The sequence below is a fragment of the Rattus norvegicus genome, chromosome 2, assembly GCF_021556685.1.
Source record: "Rattus norvegicus strain SHRSP/BbbUtx chromosome 2, alternate assembly SHRSP_T2T, whole genome shotgun sequence".
NCBI lineage: Eukaryota > Metazoa > Chordata > Mammalia > Rodentia > Muridae > Rattus > Rattus norvegicus.
Window position 1 is genome coordinate 168,574,410 of NC_141535.1, and position 18,096 is coordinate 168,592,505.

Sequence of the window (18,096 nt, forward strand, 5' to 3'; positions counted from 1 at the left end):
AGGAAAGTGGAGGATCTATGAAGAGTTGAAAAGGGGACAAATATGATAAAAATATATCACATTCTCAAAGAAGTCATAAAATATTAAACAAAAATTACTACCCAAATACTATATACCCATAACATTTGGAATTGATAAAAACTACTTAAAGACAAACTTAAAGTGCCACCTTTAATTCTGCAAGGCTCATAAAAATATATGATTTGGCATCCTTTTTCCTACTTAAGTTTATTGAAGTCGCTTTTTGTACACAAAGTTCTACTGTAGTCATCATTCCAACAATGCTTAAGTCATGTTTCTATGACGCTGATTTACTTCAGTAGATTTACAGAATGTGAACACATAGATGATTCATCAAATATTGGCGTATGAGACAGAGGTATGAAAGAGGGCAAGGAAGAAAGTAAAAGAGAGAGAGGAAAGGAAAGAGAGAAAATACTATCAGTTTATTCTGGTAATTGATTAAAAGTTTTTAAGGAATTGATTTAAAACATTGTTACATGAAGGACTTTCCCCTGAATTAAAATATGTATTTCTCTAAGAAAACTACCTAGAAATGTTGAAAATGTGTTAAATGCTTTATACTTTATTTTCTTACTTACTTATTCATTTAAAATAGATTCTTCTCTCATATAATACATCCTTGCCATTTCTTTCCCCATTTCTTGCAGCTTCCCCTATTTTTCCTTTCCCCCAAATCCACTCCCCTGAAGTGTTCTTTTAGAAATGAGCAGCTCTCCAAGAGACAACTAAACAAGAAAAACCAAGCTACAATAAGGTAAGCCAAAAGTTGTTTAATAACAGTCTTTTGAAACAGTTTGATTCGTCCATTATTGGACAAAACTGCCAGTCTTGCTTTAGGCTTTTTTTTCCCTAGAGTGATCTGGGCCAGTGAAATCCAGAGTGAATTCAGATAACCACAAAGATGGAAATCACAGAAAATATTTACATATTCCTTTATTAATTGCAATTTTGCAAAGAACGGGTTTTAGAAGTAAGACTTACTAGTTCTTTGAATTTTCTCAATGTTTGTTGTATGTCTCCCTTGTCATTTTGGATTTTGTTAATTAGGTATTGTCACTTTATCTTTTAGTTAGTTGGGCTAAGGGTTTGTCTATCTTGTTGATTTTCTCAAAGAACCAGCTTTTGCTTTTGTTGATTCTTTGTATTGTTCTTTCTGTTTTTAATCAATTGATTTCAGCACTGATTTTGATTATTTCCTGCAGTCTACACCGGCTGGGTGTGTTTGCTACTTGTTTTTGTTGTTGTTCTTGTTGTTGTTCTCCTCCTCCTCCTCTTCTTTGATTTCTTTTCTAGAGATTTAAAACATTAGTATGAGAACTCTCCAATTTCTTTATGAAGGCACTTACTTCATCCTATGAACTTTCCTCTTACCACTGCTTTCATTGTATCCCATAAGTTTGGTTATGTTGTGCTTTCATTTTTATTGATTTCTTGAATGTCTTTATTTCTTTACTTCTTCCTTGGCCCAGTGATCATTGAGTAGATCTGTTTAGTTTCCATGAGTATGTAAGTTTTCTGTTGTTTCCATTGTTGTTGAAGTCCAGCTTTAACCCATGGTAATCTGATAAGGTAAAAAGGGTTATTTCAGTCTCCTTGAATCTGTTGAGGCTTGTTTTGTGATTGATTTTACGGTCAATTTTAGAGAAGGTTCCCTGAGGTGCTGAAAAAAAGGTAGATTCTTTTGTGTATGGGTAAAATGTTCTATAGGTACTTTTTAGGTCCATTTGAATCATAACCTCTGTTAATTTCATTATTTCTCTGTTTAGTTTCTTTATCTATGATCTTTTCAATAGTGAGAGTGAGGTGTTGAAGTTTCCCACTATTAATGTGTGGGGTGTGATGTGTGATTTAAGCATTAGGGGATATGGATCCTGATGTGGCCCCCTCCTGTAGCTGGTTAGGACTCCTAGAGGAGGGATAAGGTCAGCAACCCATCTACAAAACATTATACCCAAAATGCATCCTGCCTACACGATATTGAGGAACAAAGTTAGAGCACAGATAGAAAGAATGGCCAAACAATGACTGGGTAAAATTGAGACCATCCCCATAGTCCAGAACCAACTGCTGACACTCTTAATGATACTCTGTTAGGCTTGCAGGCAGGAGCCTACCATAACTGTCCTGTGAGAGCCTCCAACCAGCAGTCAATGGGAACAGATATATAGAACCAGAGCAAAACCTTAGCTAGATCTCAGGGAGTCCTGTGGGAGAGTTGAGTGAGGAACTGAGGAACCTGATGAGGACAGGGACTCCACAGAAAGATCAATAGAGTCATTAGCATGGACCCTTGGGTGTTCCCAGAGACTGAATGTCCAACCAAAGAGCATGCATGGGCTGAACCAAGGCCTGCTGCACAGGTGTAGTTTGGTCTTCATGTGGATCCCCTAACAACTAAAGCAGGGATTGTCCCTGATGCCTGCCTGTGGATCCCCTTCTCCTAGCTGGACCACCTTGTGTGGCTTCAGTAGGAGGGAATGTGCCTAGACTTGAAGTGACTTGGTGTACAAGGGTGAGTCATAGGATCCAGGGCTCTCCCCCATTTCAAACGTGAAGGGAGGGAGAAGGAAGGGAAGGATCTGTGTAAGGGGCTCCCAGGAAGAGATGAGGGCTGATATTTGGATGTACAGTGAATAAACAAAATGATAAAAATTAATACAATAAATTCTAGTAAAGTATAAAATACACAACTGTAGACTAGTCTGCCTGTCTTCTGCTTTAACAGTAGTTTTTCTTGATGTATCTGCTTGTTTTTGCGTTTCATCTATGAATCATACCTGCCTTACATCCTTATGTTTTTTAAATTCTGTATTTTTTTCAGTAAGCAAGAATCAAAGACATTCAGGAAGCAGTCTGATTGCCGAATCCTTCTGACCTTTAAAGAAAGCTTTCCTGTCTATGTGCTTTTCCAAATCTAATTTAACATGAAGTCATTTTAGGTTTACTTTTACTCTTCTCAGTGGATACATTTAAGCACTTGTGGAAAAGAAATCCTTTCTTCTGAACCTTAGATTATTCATTTGGGGATGATTTAGGTTAAAAAAGGGAAGCAAAATAAAGGAATTGTAAGATTGCCATTTGTTGGGATCCATCAAATTTCATCATACACACCACTTCATTTTTGTGTTGTCAATATATTTTGAGGGGCATAATAGTCCTATTTTCTTGTTACTTAATATTAAATCCTGAACATTTACATACTTTTGCCAAAAGAAAATAATGAAAATTATCTCAATTGAGGTGAAACCTTGGGTGAGATTTATTAGAAAGAATAAGAAATGTTCTCCTGCTTTTCAATAGGTTAGAATATATTAAAACACATAGCTGTATGTGAAGGTAATTTATCTTTTGGCATTGATATTTCCATGTGTGAGAGTCTGGAAAGTATCTTCCTTTATAACTAGAACCCAAGGACCAGCTTCAAAAGTTCACAATGATACAATAACACTTTTTGCAATTGGCTGTCTACATTTTATTCTTGCCAGTTGATCTAATCAAGTCCCAATGCCCATTCATATCACTTTGGTTCCTTTGTAAGATCTGACAAAAGTCAGTAGAGTCAAGACTTATCTGACAGAACATCTGCCTGTGATGACTTTTTTTTACTTTCTTTAATCAATCTCTGTCTTGCTCTTTCTGAAACATGGACTTATTCATATAGCCCAGGCTAACATTGAACTTAGTATGTAGGTAATGGAGCCTCGTACTCTGGACTTTTTGGCCTCCATCCCCCAAGTTCTGGAATTATGTGCACAAACCTCCATGCTTGACTTTGGTTTCCATGACATTGACATTTTTTCAAAATTAGTGCTGCTCCAATATCTTATATGTAAATATGATCATATTTTGTGATGTTTTCTTAAGACTAGGTTGGTTCCACACATTTAGAAATGCATCTTCTTGGTATCGTTAGCTGTTAATAGAGTTCACTGCTTGATCAACACATTGCTTGATTATTCCCCAAGCCTGTTCACTGCCAAACCTATTTTTTCCATTATAATGAACATGCAGTCTGTAAGGCCAACTTCAAAACCACCTTGAAATTATGCTCCCATCAAAACTTCTATACAGACTTATCTGCTGATGATGCCTTGTCCAACCTTATTGTATTGATTGAAAGAGAGTGAGCAGCAAGAATTATCACATCTGCTATATGTTGCATATCTACTTTTCTCTCGTTCTTGGTAACCAACTGTGAGATAGAAAATACCACCTCTCCCTTTTTCCCTTCTGTCAAGTCTCTCATTGCTTCACCTACTTTTGTAAGCATTGATATGTTAATTTCTACTTTTTAGTGATTTACAATTATTATTTCTTTATAATTTGGACAATAGGAAATTGCTGAAATTTATATCCTGGTGATATGATTTTTAAATAACTTTCTTCTTTGTAGAACAGCAAAATACTCCAAGCTCATCTTGTATCCATCCTATCCCAAAGCTTCATCAGTCCATTCTCAGATGACCTGTATGGGTTCAATGGAAAATGATATTACAGACCAGGGGCTGTCTATACTCAATGACCACTTTATTATATATTGTAGTTTCCTGCGGTAGTTGGGGAAGTAATTCCTGACTGGAATCCTGGACTATATATGTGAAGAAAGGGATCTGGGCAGCACACTCATATTCATTACTCTCTTCTGACTGGTGTCATGTAGCCACATGTTTCAAGCTCCTGTCTCTTGAGCTGTTAGCTACAACCCCTTTTTCCTTTAAGTTACTTTTAATCAAAGTAACAGGAAAAGAGAATAAGACAAGCACCAATCTTTTGGGAGCAATTATATAATGATCATAGTATATGGGTAAATAATTATGTGTCTCACAAATAGATGTTAAGCTCATGGAAGAGGGTAATATTTTGAAAAAGTTAAATTGCATTTAGAATGTATTTTTATTGGCATTAAATAAGAAATATCTTGCAATGACACAAGTGAAGTTCCTTCGGTTATGACCCCCTAAACACAACAATACCTCCCTGCCCTTGGTCTTGAGGTCACAATCTGACTTTGTGCTTTTCCTCAAAAATCATTTTAGCTCACTAGCGATTTTAAAATAGAATGCAAAATCATTAGTTTTGATGTGGTACTATAAGACTAATTTGGAAAAAAAGACTAATTCGAATATGAAAAGTTGAATGATCATGGCTGGTGGTAAGAAGATCATTTTGGAGTAAGTCAATGATACAAGGAGGAAATTAACAAATAACAAATACATGTTACCTGAAAAAAATTATCGTGGCTCACAGTGGAAAGTGGGAAATGCTTGATTCTTAAAGGCTACATAAAATGTGTGATATAGTTACAATGTTTAATTAGTGTAGTAATTTAACCTATAAAATGTTATTGCCTAGATTGTACATAGTTTATATTATTCATGCATCATTTATGGTTATTATAGTCTACTTTTCTGAGGTCAATACGGGTCACTAAGTGTTAAATAATTCAAAAGCTTAGCCTTACTCCAGAGAGCACATTCTACTAAATTTACATACCAAATAAACCGGTAAGTAAAGCTTTTATGATTGGATCAGAAACCTTCCATCCAGAACACAATTCTGTGGAAAGCTCAGAGCCCTTTCCATTCACTATATAGAAGACACATAAAATTCCCCAGCAGAACTGATCATGAACACCTGAGAGAATGTGCATACTAATAAGGAAATCATTCAGAAGGCAGCTTCCCACACTGTGTCTCTGTGTTTAAAAAGAGGAAGATATGCTATGCAATAACACATGGCAACAAGAGTTCTCACAATCAGCAGATTTTAAGGAAAAATGAATCATAGTATAATGATTTATATGATGCTATTTAATCACCTCTTGTTTCACCCCCAAAAGGGAATAAGAGAGAAGCTCCTCAGTTTCTCTTTTTTTCACATGTTTACCCCCTAACATTTTTCTAGTGTCGCTACCACAAAGAATTGTGCTTTTTCATACCTTACTATATGGTACAAATATTTCAAAAGAATTAGATTAAAAATAATTATTTTAAGGTTGGTGATGACAATTACTTTAAAATTGACGAGTGCTTGAGTGGCTTCCTTCACAAGCCATGTGATAGTTTATTGTGAATTAATTAGAACAAAGTGATTTTATGTTTTAAAAATCCAAGTTAAAACATTTTTATTTTTCAGCCACATCATATATAAATATTTGGGAATCTAGGTATGTTTTCCCTCATGTAAGCTTGGCAGAACATGTAAACATATGTAAGATATGGTACCCCACTTAAATCTATTTACCATGTTGTTTCCTTTCCAACTGAAGTTCATTCCTTTTCCTTTGATCTTAAACTTATTGTATGATTTGCTGGGTAAATGGGTTTTATCTGAGTGACAGAAATATTCTATGTTGCTATGAGACAATTGTTAAAATAATGATGTGTTGTTCTGAAACACTTTGTCTTTGCTTCAGAGTTGAGAATCATCTAGTGATTTAAAAATAACACAAATTCCATTCCTATAAAACTTTTCACAGTTTTAGTGACACAGACAATGAGAAATTTAAAATATGACAAATATGTCATTTGAGTAGATAAGTTAGGGGTGAAGCCTAGGTGGCCTGCTATTCAGGAGGCCCCATGTTTATGATAGGTCTGTGATGGTCACTTCTTATGTTTAAGTAGATATGACATTGTTTAGACTCCCTGAGGAGATAAGCCTTCAGAACACATTTTAGAGGCATTATCCAAACTAAAGACCCCTATGAACATTAACCACACTGAATTGTTAAAATTAATGAAACCAGGCATATAGTCAATATTTCTTCTCATATAACTTGAGTGATTTATTTATTTAACCTAAAAAACAGGTAAGCAAGTTTTTATTAATGAACTGAAGATGTGATCAGAATTAAATAGTGTTTCCTTAGTATCCTTTATGGATAGGTTCAGATGCAGAAAAATGTTGAGATGGCTATTCCTGGTTGTCAATTCGACTACATCTGGAATGAATTACAATCCAGAAATGGAGGGTACACCTATGATTCAATTCTTGAATCTGGAAGACACAGGCTTCTGACCAGGATCTTGACATGGAGATCTTGAGGCATTGTAGCCATGAAGAGCTTAGGCCCAGGCAAGGTAGTACATGTTTTTAATCCCAGGAGACTGAGGCAAGCAGATCAAGGTCAGTCTAGGACAAGCAAGTTCCAGATCCAGGTGTGGTGGTACACACCATTAATCAGAGCCACCTCAGATTAACCTTCAGTTGGAGGCCTACATAAAAATATTTGAAGAAGGAAGACTCACTCTTCTTCACCTGCTTGCACTTACTTGCCAGCACATCTGTTGGAACCTACTTCTTCAGAATCCCAATTTATATAGGAGACCAGGTGAACTGACTGATGGACTGAGTGACTACTAGATTTTTGGACTTCCCATTTATAGCTGCCATTGTTAGGTTAGTTGGACTACAGACTGTAAGTCATTGCAATAAATTCCCTCAATATATAGAGATTTTCCATAAGTTCTGTAACTCTAGAGAATCTTCCCAATACAAATCTACAGTCTAAATCTCTTCCCTTGAATTGTACATGTAAAACTGTGTGTTAACATACAACCACATATATCTTCACTTATTTAAATAGCCTCCATGCCATTCATAATATCCAAGTAAGGTAAAGATTAGGAGGTAACTTAATTATACTATTTCTGAAATAAGTTTTTTTTAAAGTGCATCATAAAATGAAAGTTTCTCATCAAACATTAACTGTTGAAACCAGGGAAGCAGCAAACAGATGTGGAAGGCAAACTGCTGTCAAGCCCCGCCAAGCGTCTGAAGTTCTGCACGCTTCCCGCCTGCCAGGCGTACATGAACTTCCTTCTGTAAACGATCACTACTTTTTATCTATTTTGTGTTTATTCCAACCCCTGCTGCTGTTGTTGTTGTTGTTGTTGTTGTTGTTGTTGTTGTTGTTTTGGTGGTACATGTGAAAATGTGGGTATCAGAAGAAAGATCAAAATGCTGAGCTGTGACTGAGGCGCGCGTGCGCGCGCACACACACACACACACACACACACACACACACACACACACACACACACACACACACCAAGGCATCAAGCAAAGTACCTAGGAAGCGAAAGAGAAACTATGAAACAGAACAGAAAGTGACCTAGTGGATGGTCCAAGGGGAAGAGTGGACCAGAGACAGAGGAAAACGGGTGCCACCTGGCATGTGAAAGACCAAGGAAGCAGATTCTGGTCTGAAACCGCCAGAGGAGACAGTCATCCCAGTCCCAGAGTTAGTAGATCTCACACATCGGGTACGTAGTCTCTGAGAGGCTATGGGCTTATTCTCCCGAAACAAGACAAGGCAGCACAGCTGGAAGAACATATCCTACTTACAGGCAACAGCTTTTGGGATGGCCCCTGTTCTAGTTGCTCAGGGAGCACATGAAGACCAAGCTGCATATCTGCTACATATGTGCGTGAAGGCCTAGGTTCAGCCGTGTACGTTCTTTGGATGGTGGTTCAGACTCTGAGAGACCCAAGAATCCAGGTTAGATGACTCTGTTGCTTTTCCTGTGGAGTTCCTATCCTCTTAGGGGCCTCTATCCTTCCTCCTACTGCTCTGTAAGAGTTCCCAAACTCCATCCACTATTTGACTGTGGGTATGTGTATCTGTTTGAGTCAGCTGCTGATGGAGCTTCTCAGAGAACAGACATGCTAATCTCCTGTCTGTAAGCATAACAGAGTATCATTAATAGTGTTAAAGATTGGTGCTTGCCCATGGGATGGGTCTCAAGTTAGGCATGTTATTTATTGGCCATTCCTGCAATGTCTGCTCCATCCCCCTTGCCTGCATTTCTTGTAGACAGGATAAATTTTGGGTTGAAAGTTTTTTGGATAGGATGGTGTCTATCATTCCACTGGTGTTCCTACCTGGTTACAGGAGGTGGCTTCTTTGGGTTTCATTTCCCCAATGCTGTGAGTCACAGCTAAGTTCTTGGGTTGCCGCCATTATCTGAGGTCTCTGTCTAGCCCTGGAGATCCTCCCTATCTTCTCACCACTGTTAGTTGCAGATTTCCATTCATTCTCATGGCCATCAAGCCATCTCTCCTGTCCTTCCCCACACCTGATCCTGACCTCCCCTTCCTCTCTCGCTTCCTTCCAAGTTTCTTCCATCCATCTGCCTCTTATGACTATTTTAATCCCTCTTCTTAGTGAAATTCAAGCTTCCTCACTTGGGTCTTCCTTCTTGTTTAGTTTTTTTGGATCTGTGGAGTACAACATGCTATCTGTACTTTATGGCTAATATCCACATATAAGTGAGTACATACCATGCATTTAATTTGGGGGCTGGTAACCAGATTATGGTATGATGAGGACTGGGAGAAAATTCTCTTCTGGGATTTTCATTTGTGATTTGCAATTCTCAATCGCAGATCAATATGTGCTAGTAGGTGCATTTGCAAAAGTACTCAGAGTAGAGTGTCCTTTAGTTCTTTCTGATTCCCTCATGGGAATATCATAGAAGGAACAATTTAGAAAGGTGACTTTTATAAAAGCTAAGACTGGGCCACTCAAAAGTAACTACCAGCCATTTTAGGTAGTGTTGCTAGATACTCAGTGTCATTAGTTATCATGTTAGTATTCTATTTAGGGTCTGAATTTCATAAGTATAAAACTGGAGGAAACAAATACTTTCATGTGTGCTATTTCCTTGGATGTTACTTTGCTGAGGCTATCAACACACCACACAGGTTTAAACCAATTTCTTCCTGTTTTATGTACAAATGGCCAAATAGAAATAGAAATATTACACAGTTGTGCCTCCCCTTTCTCTCTCTCTCTTCCTCCCTCCCTCAGCACCCCCCCCCCATTTTTCTCTCTTTCTCCTTCCCTTTCTCCCTCCCTGTCACTGCCTCTCTCTGGATCATGTTCTCAAAGTTGCAACACAATGTTAATAATATCCCCACCTAAGACACTTTTATAGAATAATAATTATGAGGTTGTTTTATATTCCAATGAAATGGGTATTTCATTACATTTTTAGCATTACCTCTGCTGTTTCTAATTAGTGATACAAAGTCAGTTAGTCCACTATGTCCTTCTGTGTATCTTAGCCAAAAAATGTCAAGACATCAGTTCTTAGCATCTTGATTAATTGATTTAACAAAGATTCTACAAGTTAAGAAAGTAAACCGTCTATGGGATAGGCAGTATTGGAGCTAACATAATATATTAGAAACTTACAATTTGTTCTTGCTGTGTGATTCCTTCATTTTAAAACCAAATTATCAGTTAATTGATATCACTATCATAAGTAAAAGAAAAAAAATGATGTTTTGTTTTCCATTATTATATTGAATGGTGACTATTTCTAAAAGTTATTATCACTTTCTCTTTAAAAGGTGACAGTATATCTCCCTGGAAGGCACTTTATCCTGAGGCATACCAGACAATCTGCTGCACTCAGAGTATTTGTTAAGACTCCTGCTGAAGTCCTACAGCTGCCACTGAGGGCCAGAGGACTCGATGGACACAGAATCCGCCCAAACCCCTACACCTCCCAAAACCACTCCCCTTCTTCACAGTCCCTTTTTGTTGGGACAGACTGCTAACTTGTCTGCTCCCCCAAAGATGCTATATCCTAAGATGATAAGCTGCAGTTGACATCATGTCTTGAGCCATGTCAGAATAACCACTGCACTCAGAGCATTTGATGCCATATCTGAGGCATCGCAAGAGATTCACTGCACCCAGGGCATCTGACGCCATAGCTAGAGACATCCCAGGAGATGCACTGCACCCAGGACACTGCAGCTTGAAGGCATCCTAAAAGTACCTCTGTACAAAGGGCAATGGGGCAATGGACACCACAGTCTGAAGACATCCTGGGGGCTCTGTGGCATGCAGGACAACAGACCCAAAAGACTGAAAGCCACCCTGGAGTTCAGCTGCACACAGGGAAACTACAGACTATTGACACCCCCTATATTCCTGAGAACAGCTCCACACAGGACAATAGTTTGACTGTTCCTCTGAAGACCCAACAGTCAGAACTCCCAGGAGATCTACTGCAGCAAGGGCAACAAATCAGCAGCTTCTCTGCCCCTCTGAAGATCCTCCAGTTGGAAGGCCCCAAAGGAGATCTGCTACAGCCAGGGCCACAGGCCTACCAGGAGACCTGTTGCAACCCAAGGACAAAAAAGACAGACTACAGACAGAGTAACCCAGACCAGCAAACACTAGTGATAACCAGATGGTGAGAGGCAAGTGCACAACTATAAGCAACAGAAGCCAATATACATGGGCATCATCAGAAACCAGTTCTCCCACAACAGCAAGCCCTGAATACACTGATACACCTGAAAATCAGGAAGCTAACCAAAAATCCTATCTCATGAGGATAATAAAGTCCTTTAAGAAGGATATAGAAGGATATAAATAACTCACTGAAAGAAATACAGGCAAACAGTTAGAAGTCCTTAAAGAGGAAACAAATAAATCCGTTAAAGAAATATAGGAAAACATAATCAAACAGGTGAAGGAATTGCATAAAGCAGTCCAAGACCTAAAAGTAGTAGAAACAATAAAAAAAAAAACACATGGAGGCAACCCTGGAAATGGAAAACCTAGCAAAGATGTCAGGAATTACAGATGTAAGCATAAAAAGAGAATACAAGAGATAGAAGAGATAATCTCAGGTGTAAAAGATACCATAGAAAAGATTGACACAACCATCAAAGAAAATTCAAAACTTAAAAACCTCCTAACCAAAAACACCCAGGTAATCCAGGACACAATGAAAAGACCAAACTTAGAATAATTGGAATAGAGGAGAATGAAGATTCCCAGTTAAAGGACCTGAAAACTTCTTCAACAAATTCATAGAGGAAAACTTCCCCAACCTAATGAAATAGATGGTCATAAAGGTACAAGAAGCCTACAGAACAACAAACAAATGGGGCCAGAAAAGAAATTCCTCTCATCACATAATGATCAAAATACTAAATGGACAGAACACAGAAAGAATATTGAAAGATGCAAGGGAAAGGGGAAAAGGAACATAAAAATGCAGACCTATCAGAATTACACCAGATTTCTCAACAGAGATTATGAAAGCCAGAACAGCCTGGTCAGAGGTCATGGAGACTCGAAGAGAACACGAATGTCAGTCCAGGCTACTATACCCAGCAACTCTCAAACAACACAGATGGAGAAACCAAACTATTCCAGGACAAAACAAAATTTAAACAGTATCTAGCTAACAATCCAGCCCTACAGAAGATCTCAGAAGGAAAACTCCAACACAAGGAAGATACCTACACCAAACAAAAGACAAGATATTAAGCATCTCATAACAAAGTCAAAAGGAAAGAACCACAAGCACATAAAGCCACCTACAAAAACAAATAGGAAGTAACGGTCATTTGTCTTTAATATATTTCAATATTAATGGAATCAACTCACCTATAAAAAGAAATAAGCTAATAGACTGGATACACAAACAAGATACAGCATTTTGCAGTACAAATAAACACACCTTAATAACAAAGTCAGACACTATCAGAGTTAAAGGATGGATAAAGGTCTTCCAAGCAAATGTACTCAAGAAACAAGTTAGAGTTGCCACCCTAATATCCAATAAAAGAGAATTTCAACCAAAAATTATCAAGCACAATGAGGAAGGACACTTTATATTCATCAAAGGGAAAATCCATCAAGTGAAAGTCTCAATTCTAAACATCTATGCCCCAAATACAAATGCACCCACATTCATAAAAGAAACTTTATTAAAGCTCAAAATACACATTGAACCCCACACAATAATAGTGGGAGACTTCAACACCCCACTCTCACCAGTGCACAGGTCACTGAAACGGAAACAAAACAGAAACACAGTAAAACTAATAGAAGTTATTAACCAAATTGATATCTACAGAATATTTCATCCTAAAACAAAGAATACAACTTCTTTTCAGCACCTCAAGGGACCTTCTCCAATATCAACCAAATAATTGATCACAAAACAGTCCTCAACCAATACAAAAAGATTGAAATAATCCCATGCACCCTATCAGGCAACCATGACCTAAGGCTGGTCTTCAATAACAGCAAAATCAACAGGAAGCCCACATACATGTGGAAACTGAACAACTCTCTACTCAACGATAACTTGGTTAGGGATGACATAAAGAAAGAAATTAAAGACTTCCTGGAATTTAATGAAAATGTTGACACATCATACCCAAAATTATAGGAAACAATGAAGGCAGTGCTAAGAGGGAAACTCATAGTTCTGAGTTCCTTCCAAAAAGAAACAGGAAAGATCATACATTAGCAACTTGACAGCACACCTAAAAGCTCTGGAACAAAAAGAAGCAAATACAACCAAGAGGAGTAGATGGCAGGAAATAGTCAAATTCAGGGCTGAAATCAACCAAATAGAAACAAAGAGAACAATCCTAAGAATCAACAAAACCAAAAGCTGGTTCTTTGAGATAATCGCCAAGATAGATAAAACCCTAACCAAAATAATTAAATGGCCCAGAGGCAGTATCCAAATTAACAAACAAAGAATGAAAAGAAAGATATAACAACAGAAACAGAGGAAATTCAAAAAATCATCAAATCCTACTAGAAAAGCCTATACTCAACAAAACTGAAATATCTAGATGAAATGGATGGTTTCTAGATAGAAAGTACATACCAAAATTAAATCAAAAGCAGGTAAACTTCCCAAACAGGTCCACATCCTGTAAGGAAATAAAAGATATCATTAAAAACTTCCCACCTAAAAACAGCCCAGGGCCAGATGGTTTTAGTTCAGAATTCTACCAGACCTTCAAAGAAGACCTGAAAAATAGGCTGAGAAAGAAATTAGGGAAACAACTCCCTTCACAATAGCGACAAATAATAAAAAATACCTTGGGGTAACTCTAACCAAACAAGTGAAAAATCTGTATGAAAATAACATCAAGTCTCTCAAGAAAGAAATCAAAGATCTCAGAAAATGGAGAGTTCTCCCATGCTCACAGATTGGCAGAATTAACATAGTAAAAATGGCCATTCTACTAAAATCAATCTACAGATTCGATGCAATGCCCGTCAAAATTCAAACACAATACTTCAAAGACATGGAAAGAGCAATTCTCAAATTCATCTGGAAAGACAAAGAGAGAGAGAGAGAGAGAGAGAGAGAGAGAGAGAGAGAGAGAGAGAGAGAGAGAGAGAGGAACTTAGAATAGTGAAAACAGTTCTTAACAATAAATGAATGACTGGGAAATCACTGTCCCTGACCTCAAGCTCTACTACAGAGCAATAGTGATTAAAAACTGCATGATATTGGTACAAAGACAGACACATTGATCAATAGAATAGGATTGAAGACCCAGAAATAAAACCACACACAAACCACACACTGATCTTTGACAAAGGAACCAAAAATGTACAATGGAAAAAAGAAAGCATCTTCAATAAATTGTGCTGGTCTAACTGACTGACTCTATGTAGAAAAATGGAAATAGACCCATGTTTTTCACCAACTACAGAGCTCAAGTCTTGAGTGGATCAACATAAGACCAGATACACTCAATCTAATAGGAGAGAAGTGGGAAAAGCCCTGAACTCATTGACACAGGAGGAAAGTTTCTAAACAGAACTCCAATGGCTCACACTCTAAGATCAAGAATTAATAAATGGGACCTCATGAAACTGGAAAGCTTCTGTAAGGCAAAGGATATATTCAATAAGACAAATTGGCAAACTACAGATTGGGAAAAAAATCTCTCCTGATCCCACATCCAATACAGGGATAATATCCAAAATATATAAATAGCTGAAGAAGCTAACTCCCCCAAAAAAGCCCAAACAAAATTGGGGTGTGGAAGTAAACCAAGAATTTACAACAGAGGAATCTCAAATGGCTTAGAAGCACCTAAAGAAATGTTCAAAGTCCTTAGTGATCAGAGAAATGCAAATTAAAATGATCCTGAGATTCTACCTTATATCAATCAGAATCATTATGATCAAAACCTCAGGTGACAACACATGTTGACAAGGATGTGGAGAAAGAGGAACACTCCTCCATAACTGGTGGTGTTGCAAAGTGGTACAACCACCCTGGAAATCAATTTGGAGGTTCCTCAGAAAATTGGAAATAGATCTATCTAGTGACCCAGCAATACCATTCTTAGGAATATACCACAAAGATGCCCCACCATGCAACAGGGGCACATGTTCCACTATGTTCATATCAGACTTATTTGTGATAGCCAGATGCTGGAAACAACCAGATTTCCCACAACAGAAGAATGGATACAGGAAATGTGGTTCAATTGCACAATGGAATACTAACTCAGTTATTAAGAATGATGACATCCTGAGTTTTGCAGGCAAATGGATGAAACCAGAAAATATTATCTGAGTGAGGTAATGCAGACCAAAAAGGATATGAATGCTATGTACTCACTAATGGGTGGATATTATCCAAAAAGTTCATGTACAGAATACCCAAAATACAGTCCACAGAACTCAAAAAGTTCAACAAGCTGAAGGGCCCAAGTGAAAATGCCTCAGCCCCACTTGGGAGGGAGAAGAAAGCAACCACAAGGGAGGAGGGATGTAGGGACCTGGGAGGAAAAAGAGGATGGGAGAGGGCATGGTCTGGTATTGATTGTTGGGTGAAAAGTACTGAAGCCCTGAGGGACAGCAGAAAGAATGGAAACAGGTGACCTTGGGAGGAAGGAGGTAGGGTGGACCATCCAGAATATACCAGAGACCTGGGAGGTGAGAGACTCTCAGGATTCAAAAGGGGGGACCGCAAATGAAATGCCCTACAGTGGGGAGAGGGAACTTGTTTAGACCACCTCCAGCAAAAAGACAGGGCATCAAGTGAGAGATGGGCTTTCCATTCCACATTAAAATCTCTGAACCATATTTCTTCCTGTATGAAAGAACAACAGGGATGTAAATGGAGAAGAATCTTAGGAAAACAAGGTCCAATGATAGGCCCAAAGTGGGATCCAGCTCAGCCTGACGCTATTACTGAGTGCTCACAAAAGGGACCGATCATGACTGCCCTCTGAAAGACCCAACAAGCAGCTGAAAGGGTCAGATGTATATATTTGAACCCAACCAACGAACAAAGGCTGCTGACCCCTCAGGTTGAATTAGGGAAAAACTGGAGGAAGCTCAGCAGTAGGGTGACCCTGTAAGAGGACGAGCAGTCTCAACCTGAACCACTGAGATCTCTCAGACACTGGATCACCAACCAGGCAGCATACACCAGCTGAAATGAGGACCCCAACACATATACAGCAGAGGACTCCAGGTCTGGCTTCAGTCAGAGCAGGTGCAACTAACCCTCAAGAGATTAGAGGCCCCAGGGAGTTTAGAGGCTTGGTGGGGTAAATGGGTGCGGGCATCCTCCTGGAGACAGGGAGTGGGTAGGGTGGAGGAGGTATGGAGTATGGAATAGTCAGAGGGTAGACTAGGAGGGGAATAAAATCTGGAATATAAACACACACACAAATAAATAAACAAATAAAACATAAAAGGTGACAGTTTCAGGATCAATGGAAAGAAGGCTCAGTAGGCAAAGGAATATATAACTAAGGCCAGTGACCTGAATCATTCCATAGGAATTATATAGTGAAAGGAGAGAACTGCTCTTACCTGTTGCCCCCTGACTTGCATATGTGCCGTAGGGACATCTACACACACACACACACACACACACACACACACACACACACACACACACAAACACGAAAACACTCATAAACATATTTTTAACTGAAAAGGAATAAGGTTCAAAATGTGACCTTTGGGTTCCAGGCTGTCGTTTCTGAGTTACTGGATTCATTGCTCAATTCGTTATTTTATTGTCAGAATTCTTCTCGTGTTTTGAACGACATGCCCCACACTGCTATTGGCTAATTTATTGGTGAGTGCCTCTGCCAGCTCTGTTGATGATTTAATCTGTCTCTGCTTTAATACTTTCTTATAATGACTCTCATTGTTAGGTACCCTCCAGAACTCATATTTCCACACATTAGAGGTATACTTGGTTTATCACAGAGTCTGTTAAAGCAGAAAAATGATCATGTTATTAAATTTCATTTGCTGTTATATTATACATTTATTCTGTGTAGGTACTACAGATGATTAGAAGAAAGTAGGTCCGAATTATCCTACTAGCACTTTAATAAAATTTTTTATTTATGAAAGTTATATGTAAATTGAAATAAGTTTTAAGGGAGGTCAGATAAGCCTACATTGGCAAAGTTTTTTTAAACAAATTCAGTAAAAATTAAAGTAGCCTTCAACTTTCTTTTTGACCATGAAAACTGATTTATTACCAAATATTACCACATGTTTTAAGTAAAATTAAAAATTAAGAGCCAAAGATGTTAAGTGCAAAATTTATTTTGTCTTATATTTCACTTCATATTTTTAGTACATAAGTATACTATATGTACAAAAAATATTATACATTAACATGATACTTGAGCTTAAATAAGGCCTCATATGTGCTAAGTAAAAACTTTACTGCTGAATTGTTTCCCACACCAAAACTAAAAAAGATCTTGAGCTACTAAAGAGTACCATTTCTATCTTCTCACTTTGTGGTAACAAACACCTAGGAAATTATTTAGGAAAGGTAAATAACTTAAAGAAGCTTCAAACCCCTTTAAACTACATAAACAGGTTGGCCATCAAGGTGAGAGGCTTCTAAGTATTTACCACAGACCAACAAGTGATAACTGCAAGTTTCCACAGCAACAGAAGTAATATAAAGATAGCCTCTGCCACAGTTGCTGATTACCTCATAAGATTATTTTATACTTTTAGAAATTCATATTTGCTTTATAAATAGAAGTGCCAGTTATATGTGAGACCAAAAAGTAGGGCCCTAGCACTCAAGCTATGATGTGGGATGACCGAGAGTTCAAGACCAGCCTGAGGTGATCAGTGAGTACAGAAGGGAAAGAAATGTCAGAGTGGAGCAGAAGCATCGCAGCTGAGTCAATGTTCCTTGCAGACACTCCAGTTTGAAGAGCTATTCATATAGCAAACTGCCATCTCTGCAGCTAAGAATACAGAGCACAGGTCCCAAT

At 38.1% G+C, this 18,096-nt stretch overlaps 1 long non-coding RNA gene across 1 annotated transcript; it reads right to left on the reverse strand.

Moving 5' to 3' along the window:
- Positions 1-776: 776 nt before the first annotated feature.
- On the reverse strand, positions 777-16,783 carry LOC147996313 (uncharacterized). The gene is made up of 4 exons (XR_015671964.1): positions 16,652-16,783; positions 13,686-13,731; positions 1,396-1,585; positions 777-1,313 (listed from the first exon to the last, which is right to left on the reverse strand). It is a non-coding gene; the product is annotated as an uncharacterized LOC147996313 (long non-coding RNA).
- Positions 16,784-18,096: the final 1,313 nt, after the last annotated feature.